Raw genomic sequence first — 22,252 nt, 5'->3', positions numbered from 1 at the left:
GAGAGAAATAAAAACCACCTCATAATCCTACAAACAGATATAATGTTGGAAATTTCGATTGTAGAAACAGCTGACTTAGTTCTTTTTTAACAATATTTTTATCGTTTTTCTGAAATATTTTAATAGGTTGATACAAACATATGCACTGATGTGATTAGGCCAAATTCCCTAAAAATATTTCATTAAAAAAGAAACGAGTGTAAAGTCCACTAGCATCTTAGATGTTTATTATAGTTCTTTACAGAAAATTGTACTGCAAAAATTACCTGATTGTTTTGTCCAGGCTTCCCTCCTTGCTTTAATTGGAAGAAAATCTTTGTGTTTCATGGCATTTTCAATCTGCTTGCCGACAAAATAATTAGTAAATACTGAGTGCTGAATCCAGTTTTCAGTGAATAATTTAACATAAATAATATAGTATATTTAATGTAAATGCTATATCATGTTATTATATATTATCATATACAATATATTACTTAGTATTATATACATATATAATATTTTAGTTTAACATAAACAATGCAATATATAATAACATACTTTAACATAAATAAAATAATTTAACACAAAAATAGAAGATGATTTACCTTCCAGGAATTACTGGAATCGCGAGATACTGTAAAGCAAGCAACAAAATTTGAATGTGACAAAACCACCATAATGTTCCTGCTGAATTACTATGGAGCTGATTCTGGTAAAATTTACTTGATAAAATTTACTTTGGCTTTAGGTGTCCTATGTTTCTTTCTTTTTTCATTTTTAGGACAGTCATATGACAGAGATGAAGACAAATCAGGAATATAAGTATAACAAAACATGCAGTATCAACTCTATCATTACACTGAGGAAATCCACTAATTTACCAAATGTTGAGAACATGTGTCTGGTGAACATAAAAAATATAGCCAAGGGTACATATACCCAAATCCAGATGCAGAATTGTGGAGAACACAGTGATCTACAGTGAGATTAGTAAAGGAGAATAATTACAGTTTCAATGTCAAAGCTGGATTAAAAGAATAATAGCTGGATAAATTGTGTAAAAAGGCTGAATTAATTGTGTAACCTTGAGTTCATGCTATTAGAATTATTTAATCTATTTTATTATAACTATATATCCTGTGCATCCATTTATCTTACATTTAGTAAGTCCAAATATATGATAGGAATTCAGGCTAAATAAATATCATATCCATCAAAGATTTTATATGAAGTAATTTGTCCAGCTATCTATTTTTAGAAAAGCAGCTAATTCATGTATGTATGCATGCTTCTTTTTAAAAATATTTGTGTGAAACCCTGCTGAATTTTTTTTCCTCTATCCTGTGGTATAACCAATATCAAGTTTCTTGACCTACTCCCATGAAAAGATAAAAGTCCCAAGTGTAAGAAACAATATATGATAAACATAAAGAATTTAGATATGACATTCTAAAGGAGAAAGCTATCTGAAAGCTCACAGAATATCATATATCAGTAAACTTTTCTATTTCAAAGTTAGTGAGATACATATATATACACACTAGGAATAACTGTCTTTTTTTTCAAGGTATAAACTTAATAATGACTTTTGTTTACAAAATGAATCTGGTTTAGTAGATGTTGTCAGTTTTTCAAGTATTCATGGCCATGCTGCATTATCAGAAAATTAGTAGTCTAAGGATGAAAATGGAGTTTAGTAATGCAAGTATATTCCTGGAATGCCCAAGGGCCAGTTTTTTATGTTGAGGGAACAATAAATAGATAAAGGAACAACTAGCTGCATTTACAACAACAAATGCATCAACAATACTGATTCTCTTCTGAATATCTCACATGGATTCCACATACATTGTTGTGCCTTGTTGGTATGTGGGTGAGAAGTTTGTAGCTGCATGTTCCAGGATAAAGTGAGATATAGTAATAAAAACATAATCTAAAAGCTTGTAGAATGATAATATATCAATAAACTCCCTTACATCAATATCATTCACACACACACACACACACACACACACACACACACACACACACACACACACACCTGATAAATATCTTGGTGTTCAAGGACCAAACTCCCTAAAAAATTTAGGTGGAAAAAAATGAGACTGGCATGACATATCTTCAAAATTATTCAAATATTCTCTTAAAATGTCTGGCTGAAGAGAAAATTAGCTATCTTGAGATAAGAATTTATCTCAGTAATAAAGTACATTACTGGCAGGACCAGAGACAGGGTTTCATTATAAAGCACTACTATAGTAGTAATTATAATAATAGAAAATTTAGTTTGTGACTAGGGTTGTAGTTCAGTGGTAGAGCACTGGCCTTGCATGCCTACGGCCCTGAGTTTAATCCTCCGCATCACTTAAAAATGAATAAATAAAACTAAAGATATTATGTCCATTTACAACTAAAAAAAATAGAGCTAGGTTTCTCATCTAAATGAACCACATGGATGCCACATATATCATGGTACCTGGTAGGTATGAAGGGGAGAAGTTGGTAGCTGCATGTTGCCCCAATTCTTCCAGTCCATACTGGTTCCAATTATCTCTGGACCAGGAATAGTCTCACCTTTGGTCTGAAGGCAGATAGACTGAAAGAAGCTGGGCTGCCTTCTCTCAGTTTCAATATGATTCCCTCCAAAATTACCTAGAAAACTCTTTAGATTCTACTACATTTTTAGAAATTCTACTTCATTTTCCTCTTCTTTTTAAAATTTCCAAAGAAACTTCTAGAGGCTTGTGTTTGAAACTGTGAATTTTACATTCTTTGGATTGATTAATCCCACTCCCTCTTCTCTCCATATATATAGGAAATGTATCATGGAAGTATAATTTGTATGTCTTTGTCTTTTTAGACCTTCTCCCTTTCCAAGATATATCCTCACAGGAAAGCAATATGTATGCTTACACTTCATCTGCTGTCTCCTGAAGTATAAAAAAAAAATAGGATTCATTTACATTTCCCAAAGATATCAGTTCCCAAGCTATGAACAATGTTGTCTGTGGATGAGGCTCATTGGAATGACCTTAGCAAATAAAAGGAAAGATCTGCTGCCTCAGAATGAGCTTCTGAACATGGTCCTCAACAGCCAAATGCACAGCAGTTTGAGATTCCCAGTGTGAACTTGGTCTTCTTCCACTTCTCAGACTTTAACATGAATTTATCTCTCAGTTCCTCCCTATGAAGTCCCTCTAAATGAAAGTCTAAATGTAGCCATAATATTTCCAATGGGAATTTTAGATATCTCTGGTTTGGACATCACTCTATAACCATTCATATTTCTTTATATTTCCCCATTTATGTTTCTGTCTTATATATTTTTTGATGTTGTAGGTAGTAGCAACAGGTTGCATTCATTAAAATGTATACATACATAATAATTTTTGCTAAAAGAGCTTAGGTCTCAGTGACTAGTTCTTCACTCCTCAAATTTTTTTCAAACCATACTAAGAAAGATTGAAATAATTTACTTATGTATTAATCAGCATTTGAACTGGAAACTTGCATTTCTTCCCCATTTTGAAAACCCTGTTTTTATTTTCCTTCTGATAGGTAATTTGAATTTTCTTGCCTCCACTGAGAACAACTGCTCCATTTTTTATTTATTGAGTCCCTTACAAACTACATGTCTCAATTTTCCTTTCTTCTTTCTCTGTTTTCAATTTTCCACTTTCCTGTGATCAAGGCATGTATAAAATGCAATTCATAATTCAGTTCTTTAAGTAATATCCCTAATTTAATCTGAGCCTGAAATGTAATAAGATACCCACATAGTAATTTACTTTTTTCTTTCTAGTTATTTAAGAAAAAACTTTATTCAAACAATAAGAGTATACTAATGCTCATGAATGAAGGCAATATTCTCTCCAAAATATTTTGTAATTAATATATATTTATATATGTATTTTTTTTACCTTGTATATGTGCATTTTCTCTATACTTTTCACTTTGATGGGACACACCAGAATCACCAGAAGCACAGACTTCCGGCGGTTTGTCAGAAATACTCTGTAAAATTAATGTTAATAATGAGTTCTACAAAGATTTCATCATCACTCTTTAGTTATCACACTATTTTTAAGTGTAAAATCATTAGAATTAAAAATTATACAAATATATTGTAGCAACCACACTTTCTAAAAGAAACGCAATCCAACACATTCCAGGTTAAGCTGAGCTCTTCTCTTCATCTGGCTGCTGATTGGGTAAAACCTATATGGAGGATATAGAAAATGTTTTCCCTGGAAATATAGTCAGTGACATGCATATACCCCAAAAATTATCCTAAGTGTTTTATTAGCCAACTTCACATTCCCCATCAAACTATGCAACAAGAGAAAGATATTTAAAATTGTCTATACAAATGCACTTGATGTAATACAGAATGCAACATTTTTAACAGTGGATGCAATTTTTTGGTGTTAAATTATGAATCTTGAAGTGATAAGAGATTTTACATTCTGCCAACTCCTGTAGGAATAAAACACTGTTGCCCTTGCTTCCTTTGAGTCATCAGAACCTTTGAAAATTACATATATATCAGTAAAATATTTATAAAGTTAAAATTGCATTTAGAAAAAGTAGAAGATAGAAAAAAAACATGTCTATATTCTGCTTGAATGTAATGGCACATGGAATTTGGATAGAATATGCAACTCTTTCATCAAAAAAAAAAACTAACAGGTATTCCAGTGGAGAAAGGAGGCAGCACAGATTCATAGAGCATTATGGACTCTTTCCAGAGAAGAAAGTCAGTCAGATGAACCAGTGTGTTGCTACAAAATGAAAAAAAAAAAAAAAAAAACCTGGTGTAGAAAAACACTGGAGAGCTACTACAGACAGCCTATGACTAGATAAAACACAATATATTGGATTGGAAAGAACATATACAGTCAAAAAAAATAGACAGCAGCAGTGCTAGGGGAAATTAGCTGGATAAAAGAGAGGAATATGCCCTCTGGTTGGTGAGGAGAATCTCCCAACCAGTTAAGAAATAGCAAAAAGCAATACATCTCTGAACAAGATATACAAATTGCTTACCAATTACAAAAAATTTATGTGTTCAAAATATTCAGGGTGAAAACATGCAAAAATCCATTCATATTTCAGGTCACCCATTCAGAATAGCATTTTTCTAGTACTCAAATTATAAGTGCTGGTGAGGATGGGGAGAATAAAGTACAATCATACACTGTGAGACTAAACTTAGGACTTCCACTATGGAAAGCAGTATGGGTATTCCTAAGAATAGTAGGAATATGACCACCATATAACCCACTTTTTCTACTTCTTGCCCTGCAACCCAACTTTATAAAACTAGCATACTTACTTAACACACGAACTTCAATGTTTGATGCTAGTCTCAATGAAAATATCACAGAAATAGCCATGTACCCCATCAACACAAGAATGTATAAAGAACATGTGGAGACACTGGACACTGAATTTGAGCAAACTAGTTTTCATAATATATCATTATATCAAATGAATCTCCATATAATATATAGAATGGCCCTATAGATTCCAAAATATAAAAATTATAACATCAAAATCTCCCTCATTTTATTAAAGGATAACAATTTATAGCAAAGAAATTCAATGTTATATAGATTATCCCCAACTCAAATTCAACATTTTTAGGAAAGGACAGTATTAGATTCTGCCTAATGTGTCAAGTAAAGTTGGATTCACTGCTGAATCTTCTAAGGAGAATTGGATTTAGTGTGCAGGTGCGTCCTCACTCAGATTCATTTATCTAGGCTTTCTTGTAGAGATAACAAAACAAAAGTCTTTCTTTATTTAGACTTTCTAAAACTGAAAATTGTCTTTAAAGCAGTGAGTTGGAGGCTCCCCACAACAAAAATCCCATTAGATTTAGGAGAGGAACTGAGGCATAGATCTTCTGAGTGCTCTGTGCAGGTAGAGCATAGCCCTGTGGTCTACCTAAAGTACATGAGGTCAAAATATATGGTCAATTCAAATGGTGGGGGGAGTTGCAGCTCTGTGAAAAAAATAGTGCCAGTGATGTGTCTGGTTGAAAACTGGCTGCATGCAGAACCAAATACAGATAGATTTGAGCAGATACATCAGGTACAGTCAACCAACTCTGCTGAGAGCATTTGGAATTGTTTCCTGATTGTTGACCACAAAATATTTGGAGGGTCTCCTTAGCAATTTCAACAGAATCCTGAGGTCAAAATAATTTCACAAGGGCCTTATTGTATGGACTCTTTGTATGAGAGATCAGGAGCCACTGCATGTTTATACCTGTAAGATGCAGTAGACAGCTTACCTCCAAGTATGTTGGATGTTAACACTGTATGAGCCTTGGGAATAGACTAGCAGGAATGTGCTGAAAACTCTGATCAAAAAATGTGTGTATGCCTGCTGAAGAGTTTGTAGAGTAAGTACAGGTCCACAGGGGTACTGCCTCTTTCAAAGGAGTCCTTTGAGAATAATGATAGTGTGAGAGAAGGGCTATTTGAGAATTCAATTGGCAGAAGAGTCCAGGAAATGTAGGGCAGAATTGGTTCCAGTGATAATTTCTAACATTCGCCAGAAGAAGTCACAGATTCTGCAAATATGCCATATCTGCCATGCTCCCAGAGTGTGCAAGGAAAACCCTTACAGACTTGGAGTATTGCACCCTCCAAGGTCTCTGACTGCAGAAATCCAGAAGATATCTTTGAATTACACTTGTCTCCAGCCTCCATGGACCACAGGACATGTCATGCAGTTTCTACATTTGATAGACCTGCATATCAAAGTACAAAACAAGTACTGAGGGTGAGTTTTGCTGTGCAACTTCAAAGTTCTCTCAGCTTTTCTGGGTGTGGCCAAAGAGCAAGGACCAGAGGAGCTCAGCTTGTGCACTGCACTAGCCAGATAGGCCAGTTTGGGCTGGAGCACATATGGAAACAGCTAGACTATGTTTGCTTCTGGGAAACTCCCCAATGCTATATGTTTCTAAAATTAGAAATCCTGGACAGAATTGTTTCTGCCTCAATAACATTAGTGTAAGGGACATGTGAAGCTTTTGGAGTTTTCACATAATATTTTTTAATTTAATTTTTATTTTTTTTTTGTTTTTTACTTGTATGATGTATGTACATCATTTATTTTATTTAATGCTGCATTTAGTTTTGTGAAATAATTTTATTTCTCCCTGTATTTGGTCCCTGGATTTCTTTTTTATTATCATTTTCAATCTTTCCTTTTCTCATTTTATTGCATTTCCCCCCTTATCTCTTCTTCCATCTGTTTACTCACACCACTTTCATTTTCATTCCTTATTGAATTATGTCCTGAAAATTTTTTGGCTATTTATTTATTTATTTTAAAATTTTAAATTTGCTTTAATTAGTTATACATGACAATAGAATGTGTTTATTCACTTTGATCTATCATAGATAGATGGGATATAATTTCTCATTTTTCTGAGTGTACATGTTTCAGAATGATATTGGTCATGCAGTCACATATACACATACAGTAAAATTTCTGTTTCATTCTACAATCATTCCTATTCCTTTATCCACTCCCCACCCCTCCCTTCACTTCCCTCTACCTAATCTAAGGTAATGCTATTCTTCCCTAGTGCCTCCCAGCTTATTGTGAATTAGCATTCGCACATTAGAGAAAACATTCAGCCTTTGGTTTTGTTGGATTGGCTTATTGTGCTTAGCATGATATTCTCCAACTCCAATCATTTTCTGGCAAATTCCATAATTTTTCTCTTCTTTAAAGCTCAGTAATATTACATGGACTATATATACCCCATTTTCTTTATCCATTCATCTATTGAGGGACACCTAGGTTGGTTACATAATTCAGCTATTGTGAATTGAGCTGCTATAAACATTGATGTGGCTGTGTTACTATAGTATTCTGATTTTAAGTCCTTTAGATTTAAAACAAGAAATGGAATACCTAAGTCAAATGGTGGTTCTATTCCCAAATTTTTGAGGAATCTTGCAGTCCCACCAACAATGTATGAGTGTATCTTTTTCACCAAATCCTTGCCAACATTTATTGTTGTCTGTATTCTTGATGATTGTCATTCTGACAGGAGTGAGATAAAATCTTAGAGTAGTTTTGATTCGCATTTCTCTAATTGCTGGAGATGTTTTTATCATCGATGCATGTATCTTTAGTCAAGTGTACATTATTATTTATACTCCTTTTCAGTTTGTAGTGTTTTAGAGATAATTAATTATATTTATTTTATTAATAGTTGATACATGTTTTCTTTTAAGATTAGAGTGTTGCCACAGGCTGTTCTCTTCCCTTAAAGAGATGCTGGTGAGTGACACTAGTACATAGGACATGCTCAGTGGCAGACTTGATGTTGAGATATGAACCTGCATAAGACATATTCCAAAGATAAATCTGCATAGTAGAAGGACATATGTAAAAATGGACAAGAGGTCTACCCAAATGCATGCAAAACTTTAGCCTACTAACACACACAAGGAGACAAGATGACACTTAAGTTTGTGTCTGATTTGGGCTCATTATCTGCCTCATCACAGACACTGGAGTCAAGAAAAAAATGAAAGTTTTAACCTCTGCATGAATGAGAGACAATGTAAAAGGAAAATTTTAAGCCATTGGAAATGATGATGTCTTAACTTGAATGTGTACAATGACCACTTCATACTTTCAACTGGTTATTCCTAAGTCTGGAATTTATTCCGCATCATTTGAAAATGCTACACAGATAAAAGCAAACAATATTTTTAAATATTGCTGATTTGCTATGCTAAAGTTTACCTTTAAGCTGCCATGATTTCTAGAGCTACTTTCATTCATGGTCATTTAAATACTTTTAGACTTAAAAATTAAATTTTATATTTATACCCAAATGAGTATTCTTTTAAAGTAATTTCACTTGGAGTAATTTATCTTCCAAAGCAAGAAAAAGATGAATAAACCAGAATTTTAACTTGACATATTTACATACCAGCTCCTGGTTATGTCCAGTTCCATCAGGTGTCTTATGGGTTTTAGACAATGATATGTCAGAATGTGACTTTTCTAAAAAGAAGTATAGATTTATTAAACACTTATAATGTGCAACAATCTGTGCAAATACAAAGTAATAACATTTCTATCTTCTAAATTTTATTTATATTTAAGCTTACTTTTTGGTGAATAATTATTATTTTAAAACTTTTAAAATTGTTATTTGCATATGGATCTGAGGACAGTACCCAGGAACTTGTGTATCTTTGGCAGGAATTGTAGCACTTACTTTAATTCCTTATTCCAGGCCTTTTTATTTGAAGACAGGTTTTCTACAAAGTGCCCTGACTGGCTGAAAAAAACTTCCCTTGGCCTGAATCAGTCTCCAAATATTTGCAATTACACATGTGTCCCTCTGGGCCCAGTATTCATATTGAGATCATTGAGGAGTAATTCTATTGAACCAGTACTTCATAACACCACATGGGGAGACACTAGGGGTTCAATGTATATAATAAGTCAGAAGTTCATCTACTCAAAGTAAAAGAAAATGTCATGAACAAAATTTAAATTACCAAGAAATAAGAAACATTATACTGCCTACTATCTCTTCACCCAAATAATAAGGTTACAACAAGCATTGGACATCAAATTTTTTTGTCCCAAGTGATCGATCCCATTACAACTTCATCAAAAGAATGCAGTGTTCCTTTCTGCTATTTTCCTTTCTTGACTTTTATCTTTTTGTTTTTATCTTTATTTTTTCTATTAGGACACACACTCTTTGGTGAATGTTCTCTGACTGTCCTTATTATTCCAGACACAAATTGATTTTGCTCTTCCTAGTATTACCTCAGACAGTGAATCAGCTTTGGCACTGGAGAATAACCTCTTGACCTGAAAATTATTCCTTTCCCTTTCTAGTCCCTTGGCTCCTACACTTGAAGGGGCTGCTTTCACATCATATTGTCTCAACAGTTTATTCATTTCCACACATAACTGAGTTTGTGGTAAAGCTGGAGGTGATAACAGGTGTCAGTTTGGTGTCCTTTCTAATGATAGATATGAACACTGACATAGCAGGGCAGTTTTGAGACAGAGGGAGGGAAATGGAGAGAGATTAGAAGGCTGGAGCATGATATAGAAGAAAGTGTTACAGGGGACAATATTTAGTAACCATGGGGATTGGTGAGGAGAAAATCCAGAGATCAATGCCAGTCGGGAAATGCTAATGAATCAGGGGTAGGAAGAATTAGTATTCTGAATGTTTTCTAGAAATTTAAGAGGCTTTGATAGTCTCAATGTAAAGAGGGCTGATGGTCATATATGCAGTGTAGGTAGACCACACTTAATGCTGTGGGTAGGGGATTGTGAGGGCATGCACATAAAAGCAGTTGAATAATGAGAAGGTCACAGAGCAGTGTGAAGTTCAACCAGGCCTGAATTGAGGGAATGTTTCCAGAAATATAGAGGACAGAAAATTACAATGATGTGTGTAGGATGACTCTAATTAAATGAACAATGTAAGAATCTGGGCTCCTTGGATATGAGATTCTGGTCATGACTGTTACTTGAGATTTCCATAGAGATGTATAATATTATAGAAGAAATATAAATGTTGCTCTCATTTGCCATGTAGATTCTCCCATGTCAATATCTTCCTAAGTTGAGGGAATTCATTTACATCCTTGGTGTGCAATTTTCTTTGAACCTGGATATATCAAGCTGACCAGTAATTCCATGAAGCCATTGGGTGAAACTCAGTGGAATAGTAACTGCTTAAAACATTTGGATTCAGTCTCCAAGAATGTAAGAAAAAAAAGTATTTTTGGATATAAATCTCTTAGTCTAAATTGTAGAAAAGAGTGTTCTCACACAAACAGTGTTTATTTTATAGGAAATGAATAAATTAAAATTTGTGATACTCTATTTTGTGAATACTTCCTTTAGCTATGACCATATGTGGGTGAGGGGCATGGAATATAGTTTGCATATAGCCCAACAAATGTCCATGGAATTAGTAGATTTACTCAGTGTCATGATAGAGTTTCTACTGTCTTCCAGATGTGCTTTTCCTGTGTTTCCCATACTGGCCTTGACCTACTGACTTCAAGAAAAATCTCTTTCTTTGGTCTCACAATCATCTGAGATGATAGTCCAGCTCTACCACAAGCTTTTTAAAACATGGGAGAGAAATAAAAACCACCTCATAATCCTACAAACAGATATAATGTTGGAAATTTCGATTGTAGAAACAGCTGACTTAGTTCTTTTTTAACAATATTTTTATCGTTTTTCTGAAGTATTTTAATAGGTTGATACAAACATATGCACTGATGTGATTAGGCCAAATTCCCTAAAAATATTTCATTAAAAAAGAAACGAGTGTAAAGTCCACTAGCATCTTAGATGTTTATTATAGTTCTTTACAGAAAATTGTACTGCAAAAATTACCTGATTGTTTTGTCCAGGCTTCCCTCCTTGCTTTAATTGGAAGAAAATCTTTGTGTTTCATGGCATTTTCAATCTGCTTGCCGACAAAATAATTAGTAAATACTGAGTGCTGAATCCAGTTTTCAGTGAATAATTTAACATAAATAATATAGTATATTTAATGTAAATGCTATATCATGTTATTATATATTATCATATACAATATATTACTTAGTATTATATACATATATAATATTTTAGTTTAACATAAACAATGCAATATATAATAACATACTTTAACATAAATAAAATAATTTAACACAAAAATAGAAGATGATTTACCTTCCAGGAATTACTGGAATCGCGAGATACTGTAAAGCAAGCAACAAAATTTGAATGTGACAAAACCACCATAATGTTCCTGCTGAATTACTATGGAGCTGATTCTGGTAAAATTTACTTGATAAAATTTACTTTGGCTTTAGGTGTCCTATGTTTCTTTCTTTTTTCATTTTTAGGACAGTCATATGACAGAGATGAAGACAAATCAGGAATATAAGTATAACAAAACATGCAGTATCAACTCTATCATTACACTGAGGAAATCCACTAATTTACCAAATGTTGAGAACATGTGTCTGGTGAACATAAAAAATATAGCCAAGGGTACATATACCCAAATCCAGATGCAGAATTGTGGAGAACACAGTGATCTACAGTGAGATTAGTAAAGGAGAATAATTACAGTTTCAATGTCAAAGCTGGATTAAAAGAATAATAGCTGGATAAATTGTGTAAAAAGGCTGAATTAATTGTGTAACCTTGAGTTCATGCTATTAGAATTATTTAATCTATTTTATTATAACTATATATCCTGTGCATCCATTTATCTTACATTTAGTAAGTCCAAATATATGATAGGAATTCAGGCTAAATAAATATCATATCCATCAAAGATTTTATATGAAGTAATTTGTCCAGCTATCTATTTTTAGAAAAGCAGCTAATTCATGTATGTATACATGCTTCTTTTTAAAAATATTTGTGTGAAACCCTGCTGAATTTTTTTTCCTCTATCCTGTGGTATAATCAATATCAAGTTTCTTGACCTACTCCCATGAAAAGATAAAAGTCCCAAGTGTAAGAAACAATATATGATAAACATAAAGAATTTAGATATGACATTCTAAAGGAGAAAGCTATCTGAAAGCTCACAGAATATCATACATATATCAGTAAACTTTTCTATTTCAAAGTTAGTGAGATACATATATATACACACTAGGAATAACTGTCTTTTTTTTCAAGGTATAAACTTAATAATGACTTTTGTTTACAAAATGAATCTGGTTTAGTAGATGTTGTCAGTTTTTCAAGTATTCATGGCCATGCTGCATTATCAGAAAATTAGTAGTCTAAGGATGAAAATGGAGTTTAGTAATGCAAGTATATTCCTGGAATGCCCAAGGGCCAGTTTTTTATGTTGAGGGAACAATAAATAGATAAAGGAACAACTAGCTGCATTTACAACAACAAATGCATCAACAATACTGATTCTCTTCTGAATATCTCACATGGATTCCACATACATTGTTGTGCCTTGTTGGTATGTGGGTGAGAAGTTTGTAGCTGCATGTTCCAGGATAAAGTGAGATATAGTAATAAAAACATAATCTAAAAGCTTGTAGAATGATAATATATCAATAAACTCCCTTACATCAATATCATTCACACACACACACACACACACACACACACACACACACACACACACACACACCTGATAAATATCTTGGTGTTCAAGGACCAAACTCCCTAAAAAATTTAGGTGGAAAAAAATGAGACTGGCATGACATATCTTCAAAATTATTCAAATATTCTCTTAAAATGTCTGGCTGAAGAGAAAATTAGCTATCTTGAGATAAGAATTTATCTCAGTAATAAAGTACATTACTGGCAGGACCAGAGACAGGGTTTCATTATAAAGCACTACTATAGTAGTAATTATAATAATAGAAAATTTAGTTTGTGACTAGGGTTGTAGTTCAGTGGTAGAGCACTGGCCTTGCATGCCTACGGCCCTGAGTTTAATCCTCCGCATCACTTAAAAATGAATAAATAAAACTAAAGATATTATGTCCATTTACAACTAAAAAAAATAGAGCTAGGTTTCTCATCTAAATGAACCACATGGATGCCACATATATCATGGTACCTGGTAGGTATGAAGGGGAGAAGTTGGTAGCTGCATGTTGCCCCAATTCTTCCAGTCCATACTGGTTCCAATTATCTCTGGACCAGGAATAGTCTCACCTTTGGTCTGAAGGCAGATAGACTGAAAGAAGCTGGGCTGCCTTCTCTCAGTTTCAATATGATTCCCTCCAAAATTACCTAGAAAACTCTTTAGATTCTACTACATTTTTAGAAATTCTACTTCATTTTCCTCTTCTTTTTAAAATTTCCAAAGAAACTTCTAGAGGCTTGTGTTTGAAACTGTGAATTTTACATTCTTTGGATTGATTAATCCCACTCCCTCTTCTCTCCATATATATAGGAAATGTATCATGGAAGTATAATTTGTATGTCTTTGTCTTTTTAGACCTTCTCCCTTTCCAAGATATATCCTCACAGGAAAGCAATATGTATGCTTACACTTCATCTGCTGTCTCCTGAAGTATAAAAAAAAAATAGGATTCATTTACATTTCCCAAAGATATCAGTTCCCAAGCTATGAACAATGTTGTCTGTGGATGAGGCTCATTGGAATGACCTTAGCAAATAAAAGGAAAGATCTGCTGCCTCAGAATGAGCTTCTGAACATGGTCCTCAACAGCCAAATGCACAGCAGTTTGAGATTCCCAGTGTGAACTTGGTCTTCTTCCACTTCTCAGACTTTAACATGAATTTATCTCTCAGTTCCTCCCTATGAAGTCCCTCTAAATGAAAGTCTAAATGTAGCCATAATATTTCCAATGGGAATTTTAGATATCTCTGGTTTGGACATCACTCTATAACCATTCATATTTCTTTATATTTCCCCATTTATGTTTCTGTCTTATATATTTTTTGATGTTGTAGGTAGTAGCAACAGGTTGCATTCATTAAAATGTATACATACATAATAATTTTTGCTAAAAGAGCTTAGGTCTCAGTGACTAGTTCTTCACTCCTCAAATTTTTTTCAAACCATACTAAGAAAGATTGAAATAATTTACTTATGTATTAATCAGCATTTGAACTGGAAACTTGCATTTCTTCCCCATTTTGAAAACCCTGTTTTTATTTTCCTTCTGATAGGTAATTTGAATTTTCTTGCCTCCACTGAGAACAACTGCTCCATTTTTTATTTATTGAGTCCCTTACAAACTACATGTCTCAATTTTCCTTTCTTCTTTCTCTGTTTTCAATTTTCCACTTTCCTGTGATCAAGGCATGTATAAAATGCAATTCATAATTCAGTTCTTTAAGTAATATCCCTAATTTAATCTGAGCCTGAAATGTAATAAGATACCCACATAGTAATTTACTTTTTTCTTTCTAGTTATTTAAGAAAAAACTTTATTCAAACAATAAGAGTATACTAATGCTCATGAATGAAGGCAATATTCTCTCCAAAATATTTTGTAATTAATATATATTTATATATGTATTTTTTTTACCTTGTATATGTGCATTTTCTCTATACTTTTCACTTTGATGGGACACACCAGAATCACCAGAAGCACAGACTTCCGGCGGTTTGTCAGAAATACTCTGTAAAATTAATGTTAATAATGAGTTCTACAAAGATTTCATCATCACTCTTTAGTTATCACACTATTTTTAAGTGTAAAATCATTAGAATTAAAAATTATACAAATATATTGTAGCAACCACACTTTCTAAAAGAAACGCAATCCAACACATTCCAGGTTAAGCTGAGCTCTTCTCTTCATCTGGCTGCTGATTGGGTAAAACCTATATGGAGGATATAGAAAATGTTTTCCCTGGAAATATAGTCAGTGACATGCATATACCCCAAAAATTATCCTAAGTGTTTTATTAGCCAACTTCACATTCCCCATCAAACTATGCAACAAGAGAAAGATATTTAAAATTGTCTATACAAATGCATTTGATGTAATACAGAATGCAACATTTTTAACAGTGGATGCAATTTTTTGGTGTTAAATTATGAATCTTGAAGTGATAAGAGATTTTACATTCTGTCAACTCCTGTAGGAATAAAACACTGTTGCCCTTGCTTCCTTTGAGTCATCAGAACCTTTGAAAATTACATATATATCAGTAAAATATTTATAAAGTTAAAATTGCATTTAGAAAAAGTAGAAGATAGAAAAAAAACATGTCTATATTCTGCTTGAATGTAATGGCACATGGAATTTGGATAGAATATGCAACTCTTTCATCAAAAAAAAAAACTAACAGGTATTCCAGTGGAGAAAGGAGGCAGCACAGATTCATAGAGCATTATGGACTCTTTCCAGAGAAGAAAGTCAGTCAGATGAACCAGTGTGTTGCTACAAAATGAAAAAAAAAAAAAACCTGGTGTAGAAAAACACTGGAGAGCTACTACAGACAGCCTATGACTAGATAAAACACAATATATTGGATTGGAAAGAACATATACAGTCAAAAAAAATAGACAGCAGCAGTGCTAGGGGAAATTAGCTGGATAAAAGAGAGGAATATGCCCTCTGGTTGGTGAGGAGAATCTCCCAACCAGTTAAGAAATAGCAAAAAGCAATACATCTCTGAACAAGATATACAAATTGCTTACCAATTACAAAAAATTTATGTGTTCAAAATATTCAGGGTGAAAACATGCAAAAATCCATTCATATTTCAGGTCACCCATTCAGAATAGCATTTTTCTAGTACTCAAATTATAAGTGCTGGTGAGGATGGGGAGAATAAAGTACAATCATACACTGTGAGACTAAACTTAGGACTTCCACTATGGAAAGCAGTATGGGTATTCCTAAGAATAGTAGGAATATGACCACCATATAACCCACTTTTTCTACTTCTTGCCCTGCAACCCAACTTTATAAAACTAGCATACTTACTTAACACACGAACTTCAATGTTTGATGCTAGTCTCAATGAAAATATCACAGAAATAGCCATGTACCCCATCAACACAAGAATGTATAAAGAACATGTGGAGACACTGGACACTGAATTTGAGCAAACTAGTTTTCATAATATATCATTATATCAAATGAATCTCCATATAATATATAGAATGGCCCTATAGATTCCAAAATATAAAAATTATAACATCAAAATCTCCCTCATTTTATTAAAGGATAACAATTTATAGCAAAGAAATTCAATGTTATATAGATTATCCCCAACTCAAATTCAACATTTTTAGGAAAGGACAGTATTAGATTCTGCCTAATGTGTCAAGTAAAGTTGGATTCACTGCTGAATCTTCTAAGGAGAATTGGATTTAGTGTGCAGGTGCGTCCTCACTCAGATTCATTTATCTAGGCTTTCTTGTAGAGATAACAAAACAAAAGTCTTTCTTTATTTAGACTTTCTAAAACTGAAAATTGTCTTTAAAGCAGTGAGTTGGAGGCTCCCCACAACAAAAATCCCATTAGATTTAGGAGAGGAACTGAGGCATAGATCTTCTGAGTGCTCTGTGCAGGTAGAGCATAGCCCTGTGGTCTACCTAAAGTACATGAGGTCAAAATATATGGTCAATTCAAATGGTGGGGGGAGTTGCAGCTCTGTGAAAAAAATAGTGCCAGTGATGTGTCTGGTTGAAAACTGGCTGCATGCAGAACCAAATACAGATAGATTTGAGCAGATACATCAGGTACAGTCAACCAACTCTGCTGAGAGCATTTGGAATTGTTTCCTGATTGTTGACCACAAAATATTTGGAGGGTCTCCTTAGCAATTTCAACAGAATCCTGAGGTCAAAATAATTTCACAAGGGCCTTATTGTATGGACTCTTTGTATGAGAGATCAGGAGCCACTGCATGTTTATACCTGTAAGATGCAGTAGACAGCTTACCTCCAAGTATGTTGGATGTTAACACTGTATGAGCCTTGGGAATAGACTAGCAGGAATGTGCTGAAAACTCTGATCAAAAAATGTGTGTATGCCTGCTGAAGAGTTTGTAGAGTAAGTACAGGTCCACAGGGGTACTGCCTCTTTCAAAGGAGTCCTTTGAGAATAATGATAGTGTGAGAGAAGGGCTATTTGAGAATTCAATTGGCAGAAGAGTCCAGGAAATGTAGGGCAGAATTGGTTCCAGTGATAATTTCTAACATTCGCCAGAAGAAGTCACAGATTCTGCAAATATGCCATATCTGCCATGCTCCCAGAGTGTGCAAGGAAAACCCTTACAGACTTGGAGTATTGCACCCTCCAAGGTCTCTGACTGCAGAAATCCAGAAGATATCTTTGAATTACACTTGTCTCCAGCCTCCATGGACCACAGGACATGTCATGCAGTTTCTACATTTGATAGACCTGCATATCAAAGTACAAAACAAGTACTGAGGGTGAGTTTTGCTGTGCAACTTCAAAGTTCTCTCAGCTTTTCTGGGTGTGGCCAAAGAGCAAGGACCAGAGGAGCTCAGCTTGTGCACTGCACTAGCCAGATAGGCCAGTTTGGGCTGGAGCACATATGGAAACAGCTAGACTATGTTTGCTTCTGGGAAACTCCCCAATGCTATATGTTTCTAAAATTAGAAATCCTGGACAGAATTGTTTCTGCCTCAATAACATTAGTGTAAGGGACATGTGAAGCTTTTGGAGTTTTCACATAATATTTTTTAATTTAATTTTTATTTTTTTTTTGTTTTTTACTTGTATGATGTATGTACATCATTTATTTTATTTAATGCTGCATTTAGTTTTGTGAAATAATTTTATTTCTCCCTGTATTTGGTCCCTGGATTTCTTTTTTATTATCATTTTCAATCTTTCCTTTTCTCATTTTATTGCATTTCCCCCCTTATCTCTTCTTCCATCTGTTTACTCACACCACTTTCATTTTCATTCCTTATTGAATTATGTCCTGAAAATTTTTTGGCTATTTATTTATTTATTTTAAAATTTTAAATTTGCTTTAATTAGTTATACATGACAATAGAATGTGTTTATTCACTTTGATCTATCATAGATAGATGGGATATAATTTCTCATTTTTCTGAGTGTACATGTTTCAGAATGATATTGGTCATGCAGTCACATATACACATACAGTAAAATTTCTGTTTCATTCTACAATCATTCCTATTCCTTTATCCACTCCCCACCCCTCCCTTCACTTCCCTCTACCTAATCTAAGGTAATGCTATTCTTCCCTAGTGCCTCCCAGCTTATTGTGAATTAGCATTCGCACATTAGAGAAAACATTCAGCCTTTGGTTTTGTTGGATTGGCTTATTGTGCTTAGCATGATATTCTCCAACTCCAATCATTTTCTGGCAAATTCCATAATTTTTCTCTTCTTTAAAGCTCAGTAATATTACATGGACTATATATACCCCATTTTCTTTATCCATTCATCTATTGAGGGACACCTAGGTTGGTTACATAATTCAGCTATTGTGAATTGAGCTGCTATAAACATTGATGTGGCTGTGTTACTATAGTATTCTGATTTTAAGTCCTTTAGATTTAAAACAAGAAATGGAATACCTAAGTCAAATGGTGGTTCTATTCCCAAATTTTTGAGGAATCTTGCAGTCCCACCAACAATGTATGAGTGTATCTTTTTCACCAAATCCTTGCCAACATTTATTGTTGTCTGTATTCTTGATGATTGTCATTCTGACAGGAGTGAGATAAAATCTTAGAGTAGTTTTGATTCGCATTTCTCTAATTGCTGGAGATGTTTTTATCATCGATGCATGTATCTTTAGTCAAGTGTACATTATTATTTATACTCCTTTTCAGTTTGTAGTGTTTTAGAGATAATTAATTATATTTATTTTATTAATAGTTGATACATGTTTTCTTTTAAGATTAGAGTGTTGCCACAGGCTGTTCTCTTCCCTTAAAGAGATGCTGGTGAGTGACACTAGTACATAGGACATGCTCAGTGGCAGACTTGATGTTGAGATATGAACCTGCATAAGACATATTCCAAAGATAAATCTGCATAGTAGAAGGACATATGTAAAAATGGACAAGAGGTCTACCCAAATGCATGCAAAACTTTAGCCTACTAACACACACAAGGAGACAAGATGACACTTAAGTTTGTGTCTGATTTGGGCTCATTATCTGCCTCATCACAGACACTGGAGTCAAGAAAAAAATGAAAGTTTTAACCTCTGCATGAATGAGAGACAATGTAAAAGGAAAATTTTAAGCCATTGTAAATGATGATGTCTTAACTTGAATGTGTACAATGACCACTTCATACTTTCAACTGGTTATTCCTAAGTCTGGAATTTATTCCGCATCATTTGAAAATGCTACACAGATAAAAGCAAACAATATTTTTAAATATTGCTGATTTGCTATGCTAAAGTTTACCTTTAAGCTGCCATGATTTCTAGAGCTACTTTCATTCATGGTCATTTAAATACTTTTAGACTTAAAAATTAAATTTTATATTTATACCCAAATGAGTATTCTTTTAAAGTAATTTCACTTGGAGTAATTTATCTTCCAAAGCAAGAAAAAGATGAATAAACCAGAATTTTAACTTGACATATTTACATACCAGCTCCTGGTTATGTCCAGTTCCATCAGGTGTCTTATGGGTTTTAGACAATGATATGTCAGAATGTGACTTTTCTAAAAAGAAGTATAGATTTATTAAACACTTATAATGTGTAACAATCTGTGCAAATAAAAGTAATAACATTTCTATCTTCTAAATTTTATTTATATTTAAGCTTACTTTTTGGTGAATAATTATTATTTTAAAACTTTTAAAATTGTTATTTGCATATGGATCTGAGGACAGTACCCAGGAACTTGTGTATCTTTGGCAGGAATTGTAGCACTTACTTTAATTCCTTATTCCAGGCCTTTTTATTTGAAGACAGGTTTTCTACAAAGTGCCCTGACTGGCTGAAAAAAACTTCCCTTGGCCTGAATCAGTCTCCAAATATTTGCAATTACACATGTGTCCCTCTGGGCCCAGTATTCATATTGAGATCATTGAGGAGTAATTCTATTGAACCAGTACTTCATAACACCACATGGGGAGACACTAGGGGTTCAATGTATATAATAAGTCAGAAGTTCATCTACTCAAAGTAAAAGAAAATGTCATGAACAAAATTTAAATTACCAAGAAATAAGAAACATTATACTGCCTACTATCTCTTCACCCAAATAATAAGGTTACAACAAGCATTGGACATCAAATTTTTTTGTCCCAAGTGATCGATCCCATTACAACTTCATCAAAAGAATGCAGTGTTCCTTTCTGCTATTTTCCTTTCTTGACTTTTATCTTTTTGTTTTTATCTTTATTTTTTCTATTAGGACACACACTCTTTGGTGAATGTTCTCTGACTGTCCTTATTATTCCAGACACAAATTGATTTTGCTCTTCCTAGTATTACCTCAGACAGTGAATCAGCTTTGGCACTGGAGAATAACCTCTTGACCTGAAAATTATTCCTTTCCCTTTCTAGTCCCTTGGCTCCTACACTTGAAGGGGCTGCTTTCACATCATATTGTCTCAACAGTTTATTTCCACACATAACTGAGTTTGTGGTAAAGCTGGAGGTGATAACAGGTGTCAGTTTGGTGTCCTTTCTAATGATAGATATGAACACTGACATAGCAGGGCAGTTTTGAGACAGAAGGAGGGAAATGGAGAGAGATTAGAAGGCTGGAGCATGATATAGAAGAAAGTGTTACAGGGGACAATATTTAGTAACCATGGGGATTGGTGAGGAGAAAATCCAGAGATCAATGCCAGTCGGGAAATGCTAATGAATCAGGGGTAGGAAGAATTAGTATTCTGAATGTTTTCTAGAAATTTAAGAGGCTTTGATAGTCTCAATGTAAAGAGGGCTGATGGTCATATATGCAGTGTAGGTAGACCACACTTAATGCTGTGGGTAGGGGATTGTGAGGGCATGCACATAAAAGCAGTTGAATAATGAGAAGGTCACAGAGCAGTGTGAAGTTCAACCAGGCCTGAATTGAGGGAATGTTTCCAGAAATATAGAGGACAGAAAATTACAATGATGCGTGTAGGATGACTCTAATTAAATGAACAATGTAAGAATCTGGGCTCCTTGGATATGAGATTCTGGTCATGACAGTTACTTGAGATTTCCATAGAGATGTATAATATTATAGAAGAAATATAAATGTTGCTTTCATTTACCATGTAGATTCTCCGATGACAATATCTTCCTAAGTTGAGGAAATTCATGTACATCCTTTGTGTGCAATTTTCTTTGAACCTGGATATTTCAAGGTGACCAGTAATTCCATGAAGTCATTGGGTGAAACTCAGTGGAAAAGTAACTGCTTAAAACATTTGGATTCAGTCCCCACAAATGTAAGAAAAAAAGTATTTTTGGATTTATATCTCTTAGTCTAAATTGTTGGAAATTGTGTTCTCACACAAACAGTGTTTATTTTATAGGAAATGAATAAATTAAAATTTGTGATACTCTATTGTGTGAATACTTCCTTTAGCTATGACCACATGTGGAGTGAGGGGCATGGAATATAGTTTGCATATAGCTCAACAAATGTCCATGGAATTAGTAGATTTACTCAGTGTCATGATAGAGTTTTCACTATCTTCCAGATGTGCTTTTCCTGTGCTTCCCATACTGGCCTTGACCTACTGACTTCAAGAAAAATCTCTTTCCTTGGTCTCACAATCATCTGAGATGATAGTCCAGCTCTACC

General features: G+C 33.9%; 1 long non-coding RNA gene across 1 annotated transcript; it reads right to left on the bottom strand.

The window, feature by feature from the left end:
- Positions 1–11,406: 11,406 nt before the first annotated feature.
- On the bottom strand, positions 11,407–15,139 carry LOC120885873 (uncharacterized). Its single transcript, XR_013425724.1, has 3 exons — positions 15,045–15,139; positions 11,728–11,756; positions 11,407–11,479 (listed from the first exon to the last, which is right to left on the bottom strand). It is a non-coding gene; the product is annotated as an uncharacterized LOC120885873 (long non-coding RNA).
- Between the last annotated feature and the right edge of the window lie 7,113 nt (positions 15,140–22,252).

The sequence above is a fragment of the Ictidomys tridecemlineatus genome, chromosome 1 (genome assembly GCF_052094955.1).
Source record: "Ictidomys tridecemlineatus isolate mIctTri1 chromosome 1, mIctTri1.hap1, whole genome shotgun sequence".
NCBI lineage: Eukaryota > Metazoa > Chordata > Mammalia > Rodentia > Sciuridae > Ictidomys > Ictidomys tridecemlineatus.
Note: the sequence above shows the minus strand (reverse complement) of the source record. Positions and strands in the feature narration are given on the sequence as shown.